This window comes from Mobula birostris, chromosome 20 (genome assembly GCF_030028105.1).
Source record: "Mobula birostris isolate sMobBir1 chromosome 20, sMobBir1.hap1, whole genome shotgun sequence".
In the NCBI taxonomy this organism is placed as follows: domain Eukaryota; kingdom Metazoa; phylum Chordata; class Chondrichthyes; order Myliobatiformes; family Myliobatidae; genus Mobula; species Mobula birostris.
The window spans coordinates 56,857,963-56,874,267 of NC_092389.1; the positions used below are offsets into that span (position 1 = coordinate 56,857,963).

General features: G+C 46.3%; 1 pseudogene; it reads left to right on the top strand.

Moving 5' to 3' along the window:
* The first annotated feature begins 12,110 nt into the window (after window positions 1–12,110).
* On the top strand, window positions 12,111–13,958 carry LOC140185222 (uncharacterized; annotated as a pseudogene).
* The last annotated feature ends 2,347 nt before the right edge of the window (window positions 13,959–16,305 follow it).

Below are 16,305 nucleotides of genomic sequence, written 5' to 3' on the forward strand. Positions count from 1 at the left end.
GATCCCAACACACAAGACCAGTTTGTGAATCTCTTCCCGGTGTCAGGGAGATCCCTCCGGGTCCCGGTCCATCTCACACTCTTCCGATCCTCAGACACCTCGAGATACGGACTCGCCGTTTCCACATCCAGGGTGACAGAGACTGGGGGGAGAAGCAGAGAATTAGAGAGTCCCCGGGGATCGGGGGGGAGACTCGGGCAGCGCGGCCCCGGGGATCGGGGGGAGACTCGGGCAGCGCTGCCCCGGGGATCAGGGGGAGACTCGGGCAGCGCGGCCCCGGGGACCAGTGGAAAGGCCGCTTGGCCTCAGGCGCGGTCGGATGGCCGACAGGAACCTTTCCCGAGGTTTGACCCAACGAAAGTGGATGGACAACTAATGTCTCCCCAAGGGTTCCCGCTGGACGGAGAGCAGAGATTTCCCGATCGAACAGACACAAAATGCTGGAGGAACCGAGCGGGTCAGGCAGGAGGTGTGGAGAGAGATGGACAGTCTACATTTCAGGTCGACATCTTCCCTCAAGAACGGAAATACATAGGGGAGATAAACAGCAGAAACTAGAGCGGGATAGGGATGGATTAAGATGGGCAGGGGCTGGGTGACTGGATTATCAGGAGGTCACAGAGTTTCTTCGGCCCAACTTGTTCGTGCCGACCAGCTTCCTTTAATGAGCTAGTCCCATTTGTCCATTATTCCTTTCACCTTTCTTATCCACGTACCTGCCAAGATCTATTTTAAAACATTCTCCCTGTACCCATCTCTACAGTTGACCAAGGGCCCGCTGTAAACAGAGATAACCCTCTTCCCCTTCCACTTTATCTTTTCCATTACTGATTTTTCACCTGGAGCCTACCAGCCTTCTCCTTCCCACCCGCCCCCCCCCCACCTTCTTTATTGGGCCTCTGCCCCTTCCCTCTACATCCTGACGAAAGGTTTCGGCCTGAAACGTGAACCGATCTTTTCCACGGATGCTGCCCGACCTGCTGAGTTCCTCCAGTATGTTGTGAGTGTTGCTTTAACTCTCTTCCCTGTCCACTGTACCATGAATTTTAGTGTCACCCATAAACCTACTAATTATGTCACCTACATTATCATCCAAATCATTAATATGATTGACAAACAACCGCGGCCCCAGCACCGACCTCTGCAGGTCACAGGCCTCCAGTCCTCTGTGTTTAAGAGACACTTGGACAGACACTTCAATAGGCAAGGCACAGAAGGAGACTGACCTAATTCTGACCAATGCGATGAATGTAGATGGGTAAATAGGTCAGCACAGAGGTGATGGGTCAAAGGGCACATTTCAATGCTGTACGGCGATGGCTCTGTGAACTGAATGGATAAGAACCCCCAAACCCCTTCCCCCGACGGGTGCTGAGAATTCCAAACAGACAGTGACCCCTGACCCTTGACTCCTCAGACAGGGAAACATCCTGGCTGCATCCTTGCTGCCAGTTGACTCCTGAAAGAATTTTGTGCTTCCCTGAGATCTCGTCTCATTCTTCTGAACAGGGAACAGGGAACAGAGAACATAGAACAGTACAGCACAGGAACAGGCCCTTCATTCAATGTTAACATTCATTTGTGAGTGGGGAGTGTGAAGGTTCGAGACAGTAAAGGGAGTGATAACAGGAACCAGTAGGGGAGAGATGAATGGCAGATTGAACCAGAGCCAGGTGAGGGAGGGATGCAAAGCCTGTGGGCAAACTGTGTGCATAGACGTAACGAGTAGCTGGAGGGGGACAAAGATGGAGATGGGGATCCCTTTGTCCCCTTCCCCACAACCCCATCACCCGCAGCCCCTCATTAGGACAGGGGAAGTATTTGCAGGGACCCTTAAACAACACGGATTCTGATGCAGGGTTTCATCCCAAACCGTCAACTCCAGTCTTTATTGTTCTGCAATTATCCCTGCTTGTCTCCTTTTCCAATCTACTTTGCCCAGCAACTCCCTCAAGCTTCTGCAACTAACTGCTCCTCTCTGACTCATCTCCCTTTACACCTCATGATACATCTGACTTTATCTCCCTGTCAAACTCTGGCGTGAATTCTATCATTTTATGATCACTGCTTCCTAACAATTCTTTTACCTTAAACTCCCAAATCATATCTGGTTCATTATAAAAATCCCACTCCAGGATTGCTTTTCTCCCATCGGGCTCAACCACAATCTGTTCTAAAAAGCCATCTTGGGGGCATTCTACAAATTTCCTCTCCTGGAATTTAGCACCAACATGATTTTCCCAATCTACATGCATGTTGAATCCCCCCATTCCGACCTTCACCGTGCCCTTTTTCCATCTCCTGGTGTGATTTGTATCCCATTTCGACCCTGGCTACTATCTAGAGGTCTGTATATAATTACCATCAGGGTCTTTTTACCCTTGCAGTTGTTTAACTCCACCCACAATGACTCAACATCTTCCAATCCTATGTCACCTCTCTCTAAGGATTTCATTTCATTTTTTTAACAACAGACAATCCCCATCCCCTCTGCCTACCTGCCTGTCCTTTGAATACAAGGTGTATCCTTGGATGTTGGACTTCAACCAGGATCTCCTTTCAGCCACAACTCAGTGACGCCAACAAAGTTATACCTGCCAATCTCTACCTGTGCTACAACATCATCTACCTTATTCCGTATGCTGGAGCATTCAAATATAACACCTTCAGTCCTGTATTCATCAGCCTATTCGACACTGTCCACAGGAACTTAAGCAAGGTCTTTGATGTCGATTACAGACCACACTGGGGGTATTCTCTGCATTTCCGCTTCCCCGAATATGAGGAAAAATAGAAACATAGAAAACCTACAGCACAATACAGGCCCTTCGGCCCACAACGCTGTGCTGAACATGTCCCTACCTTAGAACTACCTAGGCTTTACCCATGGCCCTCTATTTTTCTAAGCTCCATGTAGCCATTCAAGAGTCTCTCAAAAGACCCTGTCGTTTCCGCCTGCACCACCACTGCTGGCAGCCCATTCCGCGCACTCACCACTCTCTGCGTGAAAAAAACTTGGACAGGTACATAGATAGGAAATGGTTAGAGGGATATGGGCAAACACACACAAACGGGACATGCTCAGGAAGACATCTTAGTCTTGCAGATGGATGAAGTGGGCCGTTGGTTAAACATCCATCAAACCCCTCCTAGACCATCATCCTGAGGAATCTCACCCTGGAGTCTGTCTGTGAACTGTTGATTTGACGTCACGTCAGAGGGCAGCTCAGTGCCTCAGAAAGACTGGGTAAGGAGCACAGATTTCATTCCTAAATGGGAATTTGTGCCTGTCTCTTTGACCGTGTGTCACACTCTGATATTATGTGTGTGTGTGTGTTGATTGTGGTAAATATCAGTGTGTTTGTGTGTACACATTGAGGGAGAGTGTGCACATTGAAATATTTGTATGTCACAGTGTGTCATCACATGTCTGGTGTGTGCTGACAATGTGTGACATGTGTGAGTTGTTTAAATAAGTAAATTGCCGTGTCTGAAGAGAATAGTTTCCAGGTTACTGAGGGAAATAACAACATACATTGCTGAGACTCTGACTACAATCTGCCAATTCCTCTTGTGTATGTCTGTGGGGGAGTTTTGCCACGCCGGTTATGCTATGTGTGCTTCTCCGGAAATGAAATCTTGAAAAATGTCAATGCTGGTTGGTGTGTCTGGGCTCATTCTCACAATGCTTCAATGCAGTGGTTTGATAACCATAAGACCATAAGATATAGGAGCAGAATTAGACCATTTGGCCCATCGAGTCTGCTCCACCATTCAATCATGGCTGATCCTTTTTCTCTCCTCAGCCCCACTCCCTGGCCATCTCCCCACAACGTTTGATACTGTGTTCAAACTCTGTTTCTAAATAGACACGCCTTTATCGTGAGGCTGTGCCCTCTTGTCCTAGACTCCCCCACCATGGGAAACATCTTTTCCACATCTTCTCTGTCTTGGCCTTTCAACATTCAAAAGGTTAAAATGAGATTCCCCCCTCATCTTTCTAAATTCCGGTGAGTACAAGCACAGAGCTATCAACTATTCCTCATATGATAACCCTTTCATTCCCGGAACCATCCTTGTGAACCTCCTCTGAACCCTCAATGATACCAGCACATCTTTTCTTAGATGAGGAGCCCAAAATTGTTCACAATACTCAGGGTGAGGCCTCACCAGTGCCTTATAAATCCTCAGCATCACATCCCTGCTCTTGTATTCTAAACCCCATGAACTGAAACAATGGATTTACCTTTCCCACAACTGACTCTACCTGCAAGTTAACCTTTCGGGTGTTCTGCAGAAGGACTCCCAGGTCCATTTGCATCTCAGATTTTTGGATTTTCTCCCCATTTAAAATAATCTGCATATTATGTCTACTACCAAAGTACATGACCATGAATTTTCCAGCATTGTATATCCTACCAAGCAGCCAATGCTCTGACCATACCAATAACATTTCTGGAACACCGTGGGCTCTTAACTTGGTAAGTAGCCTCATGTGTTCAACCTTGTCAAAGGCTTCTGAAAGTCCAAATATACAATATGCACCACAACCCCTTTATCTACCCTACGTGTAATCTCCTCAAAGAATTTCAACAGGTTTGCCAGGCAAGATATTACCTGAAGGAAATGATGCTGACTTGTCCTATCATGTCCAGTGTCACCTAGTATTCCATAACCTCATATGTAACAATTGACACTAATGTCTTCCCAACCACAGAGGTGAGGCTAACTGGTCTATAATTTCCTTTCTGCTGCCTTCCTCCTTACTTATAGAGCTGAGTGATATTTACTGTTTTCCAGTCCTCTAGCACCATGCCAGAGCCCAATGATTTTTGAAAGATCATTTCAAATGCCTCCACAATGTCTACCGCTACATCTTTCAGAACACTAGGGTGCAGTTCATCTGGTCTGAGTGAATTATGAACCTTTTTGAGCACCTTCTCCCCTGTAACAGTAACTGCACTCACTTCTCTTCCCTCGCACTCTTCAACACCTGACACAGTGCTACTGTCTTGCACAGTGAAGACTGATGAAAATACTCATTTAGTTCATCTGCCATCTTTTTGTTCCCCGTTATTATATCTTCGACCTTATTTTCTAGTGGTCCTATATCCACTCTCATCTCTATTTTATTTTTTACAATACTTGAAAAACATTATGATATTGTTTGCTCACTTGTTTTATAAAGACAGGTGTGTAAAAAGGGCCCGAAGGATCATTGGAGACCCGAGTCACCCCAACCACAAACTGTACCAGTTGCTACCATCGGGGAAATGGTACAATAGCATAGAAACCCCAACAGGGTCCAGGGACAATTCCTTCCACCAGGCCATCAGCCTGCTTAACTCATGCTGAGGTAACTGTATTTCTACGTTATATTGACAAGCATGTTCTACATGTAGTTTATCATGAAGAGAACAAGGAGAAAACCCTTAACTCCGAGTGGAGTCATTGGGATGCTGTCATGATGGTGTTTTTTAAGCCGGCTTTCTTATTCTTATGAGGCCGCGTTGCTAGCTCGACGCTCAACCCAGCACGGACACTGTAAATGGCACATTGAGACGGAGACATAACGTAAAGAATTTTACTGCTCGTTCATATGAAGAATGCAAGTAATAGTCAGTTCAATTCAATTTAATATTTCATTTTTCCCCTCCCAATCATTCTTTCAGTTCCTCTCTGTAGGTATTTAAAAGCTTCCCAATTCTCTGTCTCCTATTAATTTTTACTTTGTTGTGTGCCCACTCTTTTGCATTTACATTAGCTTGTCTTCACTTGTCAGCCATTTTGCCATTTGAGTATTTATTTGTTTTTGGAATACGTCTATCCTTCACCTTCCTCATTTTGCCAGAAACTGACACCATTTCTGACAAATATACTTTGGCCAACTCCTTTCTCAGACCACTGTATTTATTTTATCCACTGATTACTACAACGTCAAACATTACTTTCTGCTGATCAAATTTCAGGTTGAACTCAGTCATGTTGTGAGCATTCTCTCCTAAGGTTCTTTTACCTAATCACCTCCGGTTCAATACATAACACCCAACCCAGTAGAGCTGTTCCCCGAGTAGGCTCAATGACAATCTGCTCGATAAAACATCACACAGCATTCAACAAATTCACTCTCTTGAGATCCATTACCAACCTGATTTTCCCAATTGTCCTGCATGTTGAAATCTCCCATGACTATTATAACATTGTCCTTTTCATCAGCCTTTTCTATTTCCAGTTGTAATCTGTGGTCCACATCCAGCTACTGTTGGGATCCTGTATGTGACTGTCATCAGTGTCATTTTTACTTTTGCTGTTCCTTAACTCAACCCACAAGGATTCAATATCTTCCAATCCTATGTCACATCTTTCTACCGATTTACCAGCAGAGCCACACCAACCCCTCTGTCTACCTTCCTATACCACCGAAACATTGTGTAACCTTGGACATTCAGCTCCCAACTACAACCATCCTTCAGCCACGATTCAGTGATGGCCACAACATCATACCTGACAATCTGTGATAGTGCAGCAAGATCATCCACCTTATTTCTCACACTCCATGATTGAGATATAACACTTTATATAGTGTATCTGCAACCCTTTCAATTCTGCATCCCTAATGCACTGATACTCACCCTGCTGGCTGCAATTTTGTCCTTGTACCTGTCCGCCCTATCTGACAGTCTGACTGCATGATATCTTTGCATTTTTACCATCAGTCCTATCCCTTCACTCGTTCCCAACCCACCCCCACAACCAAATTACAGACAATTCTCACTTCAAATTGGAATTTAATTAAACAAGGAGAAATGAATCTTTGTAAGTTTTACCTCGATCAACGGCATCAAGTGTTTCTCTCAGCACTGTGTTTAACAAATAGGGGTAATCGAATTTTTCAAACGGTTGGGCCTCATCTGTCACTGACAATTCCTGGACATCATCATTAATCCTGTAAATATTAAACTACTTGTTATAAACTGCTAGTTTGAACTATACCGATTTTCAATAAAGAGTATGTCCTACCTCCTGTTCCGACGAGCTTCCTCCTGAAATAAATCAAACATAAATCTGATTAGACTTGGACTTACTGTCCACATCATGAATTTCATCCAAGTCATGACAAGGTGTTGAAAATTCCCACTCCCACGGTAACTCACAAACACAACCAAAACAGAACCACCGGTTAAATTACAGGGAAAGTTCCTGAATGTCAGACCATTATTAAGAGGATGAAACTTACAGGGAAGACAGGACAGGTTGTGTATTTTCATCTGGATAGACATTAGGGTGATTAAATGTAGGAATTTAAGATCAATGATGGATTTAATTGTGTGCAGGGGTGAGGCATGTACCTCTATTTATGGGAAGAATTGTGGAAGAGGAAGTTCAGATGGATTTTAATAAATCCCATAAGAAATTTAGTGAAGAGGAACTCGCTACCACAGGAGTGGTTGAAGTGGAACAGCAGAGATTGAATGTAATGGGAAAACTGTATTGTATCATTTCTTAATGCATGCATTACTAAATGAAAATGAAAGAGGACTACCTGTTTTCATAATCTAAAAAAAAAAACTGGATAAACACGTGAAGGACCATGGAGTTCAGGGCACTGTTGCTGGGTGTGGGAAGAGAATTCTGAAGCAGGGAAATTGTTGGAGGATGAGGGACCGAATGGCCTGTTTATGATGGAGACCAGATGAGATGTACCCCAGGCCACTGTGGGAGGTGAGGGAGGAGATTGCTGAGCCTCTGGCGATGATCTTTGCATCATCAATGGGGACGGCAGATGTTCCGGAGGATTGGAGGGTTGCAGATGTTGTTCCCTTATTCAAGAAAGGGAGTAGAGATAGCCCAGGAAATTACAGAACAGCGAGTCTTACCTCAGTGGTTGATAAGTTGATGGAGAAGATCCTGAGAGGCAGGATTTATGAACATTTGGAGAGGTATAATATTATTAGGAATAGTCAGCATGGTTTTGTCAAGGGCAGGTCGTGCCTTACGAGCCTGATTGAATTTTTTGAGGATGTGACTGATCACATTGATGAAGAAAGAGCAGTAGATGTAGTGTATATAGATTTCAGCAAGGCATTTGATAAGGTACCCCATGCAAGGCTTATTGAGAAAGTAAGGAGACAATGGATCCAAGGGGACATTGCTTTGTGGATCCAGAACTGGCTTGCCCACAGAAGGCAAAAAGTGGCTGTAGACGGGTCATAATCTGCATGGAGCTTGGTCACGAGTGGTGTGCCTCAGGGATCTGTTCTGAGACCCTTACTCTTCGTGATTTTTATAAATGACCTAATGAGGATGTGGAGGGATGGGTTAGAAAGTTTGTTGATGACACAAAGGTTGGAGGTGTTGTGGATAGTGTGGAGGGCTGTCAGAGGTTACAGCAGGACACTGATAGGATGTAAAACTGGGCTGAGAAATGGCAGATGGAGTTCAACCCAGATACGTGTGAAGTGGTAGATTTTGATAGGTCAAATATGATGGCAGAATATAGTATTAATGGTAAGACTCTTGGCAGTGTGGAGGGTGAGAGGCATCTCGGGGTCCGAGTCCACAGGACGCTCAAAGCAGCTGCGCAGGTTGACTCTCTGGTTAAGAAGGCGTACAGTGTATTGGCCTTCATTAATTGTGGGATTGAATTTAGGATCCGAGAGGTAATGTTGCGGCTATATCGGACCCTGGTCAGACCCCACTTGGAGTACTGCGCTCAGTTCTGGTCGCCTCCCAACAGGAAGGATGCAGAAGCCATAGAAAGGGTGCAGAGGAGATTTACAAAGATGTTGCCTGGATTGGAGAGCATACCTAATGAGAATAGGTTGAGTGAATTCGGCCTTTTCACCTTGGAGCGACGGAAGATGAGAGGTGACCTGATAGAGGTATATAAGATGATTGGAGGCATTGATCATGTGGATAGTCAGAGGCTTTTCCCAGGGCTGAAATGGTTGCCACAAAAGTGCGCATGCGCCGGTCGTGCATACAGCCTGGTACAGCCGTTCCGATCTATTCTTACTTTCTTCTTCTTGCTTTTTAATTTACGTTATTTTTTGTATTCTTTTTCTCACGGTAACACGTCGAAGCTGCACCCTCTCTAACATGCTGGTAGAGAGAGTTGTATTTGTTTTTTTTTAAGCGCTGGAAATGGTCACACCCCGACACGCGGGACAGAAGCAAGGTCGCATTGTGTATTCCAGGGACCAGCTAATGCCGGAGGGTTTAGCGAGCAGAGCGGCGGAAATCCGGAGGAAAACACGCAGAGGATGCAGAGGGGGATCACAAAGTCGAGAAAAGAGGACCGGGTCGAGACAACAGAGACTTTTGGAAAAGAGGAGTTCGGTGGGTAATACCGCTCCGGCTGACCAGAAGTGCACTGAGAGCGATAAGCATAAAGGAGTGGGAGCTTACTGATCTGGTTAACAACAGGTGGTGCAATCCTGGGCATATTACGATCGAGGAACGTGTTTGCAGACTGGATATTGAACTTTTTACTGTTGGACTTTTGCCACATTCCACCGTGATACAACACTGGGCGGCGCGGGAGATCGTTCCTGCTTTTGGCCATCGAACGTGCAGCTCCTCCCGTGGAGGGTCAGACACCCTGAGCCAATAGACTGGTCCTGGACTTATTTTCCATCTGGCATATTTGCATTTTGTTGTTTGATTGTTTGTGGTTTTTGTATTGCTATATGTACGCTCTATTCTTGGTTGGTGCGGCTGTAACGAAACCAAATTTCTCTCGGGATTAATAAAGTATATCTATCTAATCAGGACTCAGGTTTAAGGTGCTGGGGAGTAGGTACAGAGTAGATGTCAGGGGTAATTTTTTTACGCAGAGAGTGGTGAGTGCGTGGAATGGGCTGCCGGCAACGGTGGTAGAGGTGGATACGACAGGGTCTTTTAAGAGACTTTTGGATAGGTGGATGGAGTTTAGAAAAATAGAGGGCCCTAGATAAGCCTCGTAATTTCGAATGTAGGTACATTTTCGGCACAACTTTGTGGGCGAAGGGCCTGTATTATGCTGTAGGGTTTCTATGTTTCTATTATTATAGTTCTGTATTTTATTTTTCGCAAAGTCTGCACACTTCCAAGTGAGTTTGCAAATGATCTTTCCGTCACGAAGTTTCCCCTCGGGATCAAATGCGCATGCGTAGAGGTCTGAGCTAATCCCGGATATCGCGCATGCGCTAAGTAGACGAGAGGCTCAGGAGGAGCGGTCGCAGGCAGGAGGAGGCTTCGGGTGGGAAATTAATCACCGGTGTTCGAACCGCGACTGAAGTACAATTACCTTGAGCTCCGGCCACACTGGTTCTACACCCCGCGGCAGCCCCAATGCTATTCCTCTTTCTCAGCCCCACAATCTGTACTCCGGCCCTGGGAACCTTTCGTCTGGTGAGCTCTGGAGCCGCAGCCAGCCCTGCGGCGCATTCGCATCACTGGATCCTGGTACAGCGAGTAGACAGGTTTCTGGTTCATCCGGCATTCTGGGTAAAGAGGCAGCCATGGGTGAAGTTGCCAGCCTTGTCCCCGTACAGGCGGAGGAAATGGTGTGGGTGGATGTATCTCCCAACTACTGCCAAGCTCCAGCTATTTCAATCCGAGGATTAAGAACTCGGAACAAAAATATAATTCAAGTTAATCTCGGATGAATAGTCTACCTTCCAGTCAGTGAAAATGTCATTTAGTGCTGAATTGGGGGGAAAAAAACACATTCTGTCAGCTTTTGTTTTCTCCGGGTGAATAATGATACGAAACACGTTTGTCTTCGATGACAAGTGACTTGTGGCTTTCACATCACAAAAGCGCCACACTCGATTAACTCAAACAACAGGAATTCTGCAGATGCTGGAAATTCAAGCAACACATATCAAAGTTGCTGGTGAACGCAGCCTGATGAAGGGCCCTGACGAAGGGTCTCGGCCTGAAACGTCGACTGCACCTCTTCCTACAGATGCTGCCTGGCCTGCTGCATTCACCAGCAACTTTGATGTGTGACAATCGAATAACTGCTGCCCTCCCCTTCATATTAATTGGCATTGCCATCGATGGGTTCATGACTGTCAATCAGCTCGGGAGAAGGGATCCGAGGAATTAGAAAATCTCCAGGATCAGACGTGTAGTAACAAAGGCTCTCTGTAGTGTTGTGGAACATGACCAGAAATTGAAATAATACCAAAGGACAGAAACAAATTGAGCCACGTCACAGGTTGATTGAGGGCAGAAATACCCATTCTCATCCAGACAGGAATACAATCAGAGAATTTTCTGGTCAGTTAGGATGCCTGATCCTAGCCCAGTTAGAAGATGAGGAATTCATAGATATACATTGAAATCTACAGTACATTACTAACCCTTTGGCTTCAACTTGAGATGAACTTTCTAACATTGTGATGCTAGAGCTAATGACAGACTAAAATCTCACCTGAAATATTGTCCTTCACCCACTGATATCTTTTGCAAATATTTTTACAGGTTTAAAATGCCAGAACGCTTGTGCACGGGAATCTCAAACACAGCAGCACGTCAGTTTCACTGTCTCTGAATGGATATTTAAGGAGTGAGCAAATATTGTCTTTGCAACAATAACACATCTGTTGTCGATCCTTGGAGATGAAGAAGTATCTCATCCAAACTGGAAATGTATTTTGTGTCTGAAATGAAGTTTTCTGTTGCAACTCAGTGTTATCTACTGGAACCGGGAGCTGAGAACACACCAGCATTTGTTCACTGGAGATCAGTTCTTCAACTGCATTGATTCTACAAGCGATTCAAATGTCTGACTTTCACCTGTTCTATGTGTAGGAGGGGAACTGCTCAGTCATCCAGCCTGAAGAGAGATGAGCAATTTCACACCATAGTGAGATGCTCCACCTGTTCTGACTGTGGAAAGCCATTCATTCTGTCATTGATGCAAAAGATATATCCAAAAATTCAGCAGTCAGAAGATATTGACCTGCTGTGAGTGTGGGAAGGCATTTACACACTCAAACACACCACAGTGACGCCAGCAAGTTTACAGCATGGAAAAGTCAATTACCAGCTCTGAATGTGGGAAAGCATTCACTCAGTCATCTCCACTGAACGAACACCAGCGGGTTCACACTGAGAAGATGCCGTTCACCTGCACAGACTGCGGGAAGGGATTCACTCACTCATCCACACTTCAGAGGCACCAGCGAGTTCACACTGGGGAGAGGCCATTCACCTGCTCAGACTGTGGGAAAGGATTCACTCAGTCATCTCACCTACTGACACACCAGTTAGTTCACACCTGGGACAGACCATTCACGTGTTCTGAATGTGGAAAGGGATTCACTCGGTCAAATCACCTACTAACTCACCAGTTAGTTCACACGGGGGAGTGGCCACTCAGCTGTTCTGAATGTGGGAAGGGATTCACTCAGTCATCCACCCTTGTGAAGCACTTCAGACTTCACACTGGTGAGAGGCCGTTCACCTGCTCAGACTGTGGGAAGGGATTCACTCATCCAGCTCAACTAAAAGAACATCAGTTAGTTCACACTGAAGAGTGGCCAATCACCTGCTCAGACTGTGGGAGGGGATTCACTCGACCATCTCACCTACTGAGACACCAGTTAGTTCACACTGGGCAGAGGCCTTTCACATGCTCTGAATGTGGGAAGAGATTCACTCGGTTATCTTAGCTGAAGGAACATCAGTTTGTTCACACTGGGCATAGGCCATTCATCTGCTCTAAATGTGGGAAGGGATTTGCTCGGTCATTTCAACTGAAGGTACATCAGCGAGTTCACACCGGAGAGAAACCGTTCTGCTGCTCTGAATGTGGGAAGAGATTCACTCAGTCATCCACACTTGTGAAGCACTGTCGAATTCACACTGGGGAGAAGCCATTCACCTGCTCAGACTGTGGGAAGGGATTCACTCAGTCAGTTCAACTAAAGAAACATCAGTTTGTCCACACTGGGGAGAAACCATTCACCTGCTCTGTTTGTGGGAAGGGATTCACATGGTCATCTGACTTGAAAGTTCACCAGCGAATTCACTCTGGGGAGAAGCCATACACCTGCTCAGATTGTGGGAAAGAATTCAAACGGTCATCTGACTTAAAAGTACATCAACGAGTTCACACTGGAGAGAAACCATTCATCTGCTCAAATTGTGGAAAAGAATTTGCACGGTCATCGGACTTGAAAGTGCATCAACGACTTCATACTGGGGAGAAGCTATTCACCTGCTCCGAATGTGGGAAGAGATTCACTCGATCTTCTCACCTACTGACACACCAATTAGTTCACACTGGGGAGAAACCATTCACCTGCTCAGTCTGTGGGAAGGAATTCATTCAGTCATCTGACTTCAAAGTGCATCAGCGAGTTCACACTGGGGAGAAGCCGTTCACCTGCTCTGAATGTGGGAAAGGATTCACTCGGTCTTCGCAATTGAAGGAACATCAGCGAATTCACACTGGGGAGAAACCTTTCAACTGCTCAGACTGTGGGAAGGAATTCAGTCGGTCATCTCAACTGAATGAACATCAACGAGTTCACACTGGGGAGAGGCCTTTCACCTGCTCTGAATGTGGGAAGGCATTCACTCGATCCACTCAGTTACTGACACACCAGTTCATTCACACTGGGGAGAGGCCGTTCACCTGCTCAGACTGTGGGAAGACATTCACTCAGTCATCCATGCTACAGACACACCAGAGAGTTCACACTGGGGAGAGGCCATTCACCTGCTCTGAATGTGGGAAGGGATTCACTCAGTCATCTCACCTACTGACACATCAGTCAGTTCACACATGGGACAGGCCATTCACTTGCTCTGAATGTGGGAAGGGATTCACTCGGTCCACTCACCTACTGTCACATCAGTTAGTTCACACTGGGGAGAGGCCGTTCACCTGCTCAGACTGTGGGAAGGGATTCACTCAGTCATCTCAATTGAAAAAACATCAGCGAGTTCACAGTGGGTAGAAACTGTTCACCTTCCTCAGATTGTCGGAAGAGATTCACTCAGACATCTCACCTAACGACACACCAGACTGTTTTCAGGAGTGAGAGGACGTTGAGCTGCTCAGACTGTGGGAAGGCATTCACACACTTACCCACTCTGAAGGGACAGTGGCGGGTTCACACTGTGGTGAGGGTGGTCACCTGCTCTGAATGTGGGATGGGTTTCAATCAGTCATTCACTCTTGTGTCGCCCTACCGAGCTTTGACCCATCGTTAATCGGAGAGATCAGAAGCTTGAGAGGACGGAATTCACTCAGGTTTGACAATTGAGTGTTAATAGCAGTGGCTCAGGACAGTATTTATTAAAGCTTTGAGCAGTGGCCAATCAGTGTACAGGATTTATTTTCAAAAATAACTTAATGTTAGGCAGGAGCAAGAGGAGTGGCCAGTGTTGGAGCGGCCCATGTTGGAGTGGACAAAGTTGGAGCAGCCCATGCTGGAGTGGACAATGTTGGAGCGGAGACTTTGAGGTTTCAGTGAGGAGAAGGCAAAATTATGACGGAGGTAGAACTTTCTTTTTGCCCCCTTCTTTACATTTGCTCAGTTAGAACAGCCAAGATGCCAGGCAGGATAGTGGAAAGCTCCTCTGGCGGGATGTGGGAAGGCAGGAGACCCCCCCTGTGTCCCTGATAACTACCCCTGTGAGAAGGGCATCTGGCTTCAGCTCTGAACGATCCACATTGAGGAGTTGGAGCTGGAACTGGATGAACCCCAGATCATTTGGGAGGCTGAAGGGGTGATTGGTCGGACATATAGAGAGGTAGTCGCACCAAAGGTGACAGCACAAGAAACTGGGTGACAGGAAGGAGAAAGGGGTTAAACAGTGAGTGCAGTGCACCCCTGTGGCCATCCCTCTGAACAACACATATATCACCTTAGATACTGTTGGGATGGGGGGATGACCTCACAAAGGGAAGTCACAGCTACAGGGTCTCTGGCGCTTGGTTCTGCAAAGGAAGTTCAGTTAGTGAGGTGCTAAGTAAAGAGACAACTCATCCAGGGCTGTGGTCTCAGGACTGCCATCTGTGCCATGTGCCAGGAATAGGAAGGATAAACTGTTTGACACGTGGCTAAGGAGTTGGTGCAGCAGGGAGGACGTAACATTTTTGGATTATTTGAGCCCACAGGGATTGCAGTGTGCACAGGCGTGTGAGTGCGTTGGGGAGAGGGGACATCGTTGGTGGAGAGTGAGTGGGCAGGCATGTCTGTCTGTCTTTCTCTCACTCTCTCTATCTCTCTCACACACACACATGCAGTGGAGTGTGAGATAAGGGGAGTGAGAAGGGAAAAGCGAAATGAGCAGTTTGGAGTTAGGGCTCCTTCACAAAGTCCCAGACTCACCCAGCCCTCCCCCTCTGGAATTGATCCCATTCCCTTCCCCAGGCTGGGGGTGGGCATTGAGTTACCTTGTAAACATTTCGTGAATTGTTCAATAGCATCTGGTTCACATACTTTGATAATAAATTTACGTTGAACTTGAAGATTTAAACGTATTTTTCATAAAACATGTACTGATGAGAAATGATCTCAGTGAAGGTCCGAGAGTGGAAAATGAACCGGTGTTCAGACCCACTGCTCCGTGCCAGACAAAACCCCTGTCTGAGTCTGTCCCGTCTGTCTGTGCTTGAGTCACCTCCCTCTAAAGTTTCCTTATTCTGCAGCTGTCCCAGGTGTCTTTTATGGTCTTCTCAACCCCATTCTCCTGCCTTTACTAATCAAGCACCGGTCAATGTATGTTTTAACTAAACAGGATGACTTGGGCTCTGAGCTGTCCGTGGCAATGAATTTCACAGGTCCGTTACCTCCCTTAATGCACGATCTCTGGTATTTGACATTGTGACCCAGAAGATTAAAAATGTCAGCTATCTATTCTATCGAGATCTTTCGTAATCTTATCAAGTTCTATCAGGTCACCCTGAGCCTCCTCCACTCCAGAGAAAACAGCCTAATTTTGTCCGAATTCCCCTTACACGGAAGGAGGAGGAGGAGGAGAAGATGACGGCGCGATGCAGCGCGCAGCGGCCACTCCGGTGATGAATATATGTTATCTGTCAAGTAGGGTGCCATGCACAATTCTGATTTAATGGAGACAGACATGAGAGCACGGAGGAACATTTGGTGAAACTTCTGAAATGCCTGATTCGCTGCCTCTGCTACTGTGTGATCCAGAATCTCCAGGGGGGAAAGCCCCGAGTCCTCAGCTTTGCTTGTTGCTCGGAGAACAGGGCGGAGTTGATGCGCACGGTGCTCGGTGTCAGAGGGCTGGTCGGAGGCTCGAATGTTTTCGGACGGACTCAGAGTCGGCTGT